Genomic DNA, 4543 nt, shown 5'->3' on the forward strand with positions numbered 1-4543 from the left:
TGGGAGGGTGTATTTGTCGAGGAATTTATCCATTTCTTCTAGATTTTCTAGTTTATTTGCATAGAGGTGTTTGTAGTATTCTCTGATGGTAGATTGTATTTCTGTGGGATCGGTGGTGATATCCTCTTTTTCATTTTTTATTGCATCTATTTGATTCTTCTCTCTTTTCTTCTTTATTAGTCTTTCTAGCAGTCTATCAATTTTGTTGATCTTTTCAAAAAAGCAGCTCCTGGATTCATTAATTTTTTGAAGGGTTTTTTGTGTCTCTATTTCCTTCAGTTCTGCTCTGATTTTAGTTATTTCTAGCCTTCTGCTAGCTTTTGAATGTGTTTGCTCTTGCTTTTCTTGTTCTTTTAATTGTGATGTTAGGGTGTCAATTTTGGATCTTTCCTGCTTTCTCTTGTGGGCATTTAGTGCTATAAATTTCCCTCTACACACTGCTTTGAACGTGTCCCAGAGATTCTGGTATGTTGTGTCTTTGTTCTCATTGGTTTCAAAGAACATCTTTATTTCTGCCTTCATTTCATTATGTACCCAATAGTCATTCAGGAGCAGGTTGTTCAGTTTCCATGTAGTTGAGCGGTTTTGAGTGAGTTTCTTAATCCTGAGTTCTAGTTTGATTGCACTGTGGTCTGAGAGACAGTTTGTTATAATTTCTGTTCTTTTACATTTGCTGAGGAGAGCTTTACTTCCAACTATGTGGTCAATTTTGGAATAGGTGTGATGTGATGCTGAAAAAAATGTATATTCTGTTAATTTCGAGTGGAGAGTTCTGTAGATGTCTATTAGGTCCACTTTGTGCAGAGCTGAGTTCAATTCCTGGATATCCTTGTTAACTTTCTGTCTAGATGATCTGTGTAATGTTGACAGTGGGGTGTTAAAATCTCCCACTATTATTGTGTGGGAGTTTAAGTCCCTTTGTAGGTCACTCAGGACTTGCTTTATGAATCTGGGTGTTCCTGTGTTGGGTGCATATATATTTAGGATAGTTAGCTCTTCTTGTTGAATTGATCCCTTTACCATTATGTAATGGCCTTCTTTGTCTCTTTTGATCTTTGTTGGTTTAAAGTCTATTTTATCAGAGAGTAGGATTGCAACCCCTGCCTTTTTTGTTTTCCATTTGCTTGATAGATCTTCCTCCATCCCTTTATTTTGAGTCTATGTGTGTCTCTGCACATGAGATGGGTTTCCTGAATACAGCACACTGATGGGTCCTGACTCCTTATCCAGTTTGCCAGTCTGTGTCTTTTAATTGGAGCATTTAGCCCATTTACATTTAAAGTTAATATTGTTATGTATGAATCTGATCCTGTCATTATGATGTTAGCTGGTTATTTTGCTCATTAGTTGATGCAGTTTCGTCCTAGCCTCGATGGTCTTTACAATTTGGCATGTTTTTGCAGTGGCTGGTACCGGTTGTTCCTTTCCATGTTTAGTGCTTCCTTCAGGAGCTCTTTTAGGGCAGGCCTCGTGGTGATAAAATCACTCAGCGTTTGCTTGTCTGTAAAGTATTTTATTTCTCCTTCGCTTATGAAGCTTAGTTTGGCTGGATATGAAATTCTGGGTTGAAAATTCTTTTCTTTAAGAATGTTGAATATCGGCCCCCACTCTCTTCTGGCTTGTAGAGTTTCTGCCGAGAGATCAGCTGTTATTCTGATGGGCTTCCCTTTGTGGGTAACCCGACCTTTCTCTCTGGCTGCCCTTAACATTTTTTCCTTCATTTCAACTTTGGTGAATCTGACAATTATGTGTCTTGGAGATGCTCTTCTCGAGGAGTATCTTTGTGGCGTTCTCTGTATTTCCTGAATCTGAATGTTGGCCTGCCTTGCTAGATTGGGGAAGTTCTCCTGGATTATATCTTGCAGAGTGTTTTCCAACTTGATTCCATTCTCCCCGTCATTTTCAGGTACACCAATCAGACGTAGGTTTGGTCTTTTCACATAGTCCCAAATTTCTTGGAGGCTTTGTTCATTTCTTTTTATTCTTTTTTCTCTAAACTTCCCTTCTCGCTTCATTTCATTCATTTCATCTTCCATCAGCGATACCCTTTCTTCCAGTTGATCGCATCTGCTACTGAGGCTTCTGCAATCTTCGCGTAGTTCTCGAAACTTGGCTTTCAGCTCCATCAGCTCCTTTAAGCCCTTCTCTCCATTGGTTATTCTAGTTATCCATTCTTCTAAGTTTTTTTCAAAGTTTTTAACTTCTTTGCTATTGTTTTGAATTTCCTCCCGTAGCTCAGAGTAGTTTGATCGTCTGAAGCCTTCTTCTCTCAACTCGTCAAAGTCATCCTCCATCCAGCTTTGTTCCGTTGCTGGTGAGGAACTGCATTCCTTTGGAGGAGGAGAGTTGCTCTGCCTTTTAGAGTTTCCAGTTTTTCTGCTCTGTTTTTTCCCCATCTTGTGGTTTTATCTACTTTTGGTCTTTGATGATGGTGATGTACAGATGGGTTTTTGGTGTTGATGTCCTTTCTGTTTGTTAGTTTTCCTTCTACCAGACAGGACCCTCAGCTGCAGGTCTGTTGGAGTTTACTAGAGGTCCACTCCAGACCCTGTTTGGCTGGGTGTCAGCAGTGGTGGCTGCAGAACAGCGGATTTTCATGAGACCACAAATTCAGCTGTCTGATAGTTCCTCTGGAAGTTTTGTCTCAGAGGAGTACCCAGCCGAGTGAGGTGTCAGTCTGTCCGTACTGGGGGGGTGCCTCCCAGTTAGGCTGCTCAGGGGTGAGGGACCCACTTTAGGAGGCAGTCTGTCCGTTCTCAGGTCTCCAGCTGTGTGCTGGGAGAACCACTACTCTCTTCAAAGCGGTCAGTCAGTCAGGGACATTTAAGTCTGTGGAGGTTCCTGCTGACTTTTTGTTTGTCTGTGCCCTGCCCCCAGAGGTGGAGCCTACAGAGGCAGGCAGGCCTCCTTGAGCTGTGGTGGGCTCCACCCAGTTGGAGCTTCCTGGCTGCTTTGTTTACCTAAGCAAGCCTGGGCAATGGCGAACGCCCCTCCCCCAGCCTCGCTGCCGCCTTGCAGCTTGATCTCAGACTGCTGTGCTAGCAATCAGCAAGACTCCGTGGGCACAGGACCCTCCGAGCCAGGTGCGGGACACAATCTCCCAGTGTGCCATTTTCCAGGCCCGTTGGAAAAGCACAGTATTATGGTGGGACTGACCTGATATTCCAGGTGCCGTCTGTTACCCCTTTCTTTGACTAGGAAAGGGAACTCCCTGACCCCTTGCGCTTCCCGAGTGAGGCAATGCCTCGCCCTGCTTGGGCTCGTGCACAGTGCACTTCACCGACTGTCCTGCACCCACTGTTTGGCACTGCCTAGTGAGATGAAACCGGTACCTCGAACAGAAATGCAGAAATCACCCGTCTTCTGTGTCGCTCAGGCTGGGAGCTGTAGACCGGAGCTGTTCCTATTCAGCCATCTTGGCTCCACCCAACAATTTGTATCTTCTTGAGGTGACTTTCTTTTCATCACAAAATCCCAGTTGAGTACTTTGTAGCAATTTACATTTTCTTCCTTCCTGTTTATAGAGTACAGAATGAATATAGGCTCTTATTCTTACACCAAATAACTACATAAAATGCCAAGACTCTGCTTAATTAACAGTGGATCTTTAAATAACACATGTCCTCCAAATAAAGCAAGTCAGAACTTGAAGTGTCCAAACATGTCATAGGTGACTGATGGACTGTACCTAGTGATCCAGTAAATTGATAAGTTCACCATGACAACCATTATTTCAGATAGCTGCACCATAGGCAAAGCAGAAACTGACCAGAGACCAGATATTTCTTGCTCTCCATGCACTGACTCAGAGAAGAGCACAGCAACCAATAACAGCAGAAGGTATTGGTGCTTGATAGTGCTGCAGCAGCATTGAGTTTACTTGAAACTCATGCTGCTTGGTTTCTGCCCACGCTGGATAAGGGGGAGTAACTAAAACACTGAGAGCAAAAAACACCATTCCAAGGACATTAAATTTCACATTGTAATAAGAATTTAGGATTACACCTAAAGTTACAGGAATCAGTGTTGAGTTATATTCTGGTAAAGAAGGCCTTCTGGTGGCAGAGGGTCTGCATGGCCGTAATCACCAGCGTAACAATGGCCTTGATCAGCTGATGAATGCCTGAAGAGTTGCCCTGCAGAGAGAGGTTGGTGAAGATCTTGTAATCACAGAAGCTAAAGGCCAGGAGGATCTTGGGGTGGCAGACATGTTGAGGCAAATATAACCAATTTCTGGCAGATGCGCAAGACCAGCCGGGTGACCACAAGATGCCCCAGGGTCAGGTTCATGTTAGGGATCCTTTTGTTGAGGAACATGATGCAGATGGACACCACCAGGTTGCGGAGGAGCCTAGTGATGATGCTTGCTTTATGCCACTGTTACCGGTGTCCTTGCTCCCAGAGCTCCCAAGATGGTAGCCGCGGCTTCCAAAATGGCAGCGGCCACTTCCAAGATGGTGGCAAGCGTCGTGTTCTCTGACCTGGGGTTCTTGGCCTCACAGATTCCAAGGAATGGAATCTTGGGCCATGCAGTGAGTGTTAT

This window comes from Hylobates moloch, unplaced genomic scaffold, assembly GCF_009828535.3.
Source record: "Hylobates moloch isolate HMO894 unplaced genomic scaffold, HMol_V3 SCAFFOLD_18, whole genome shotgun sequence".
Taxonomy (NCBI): domain Eukaryota; kingdom Metazoa; phylum Chordata; class Mammalia; order Primates; family Hylobatidae; genus Hylobates; species Hylobates moloch.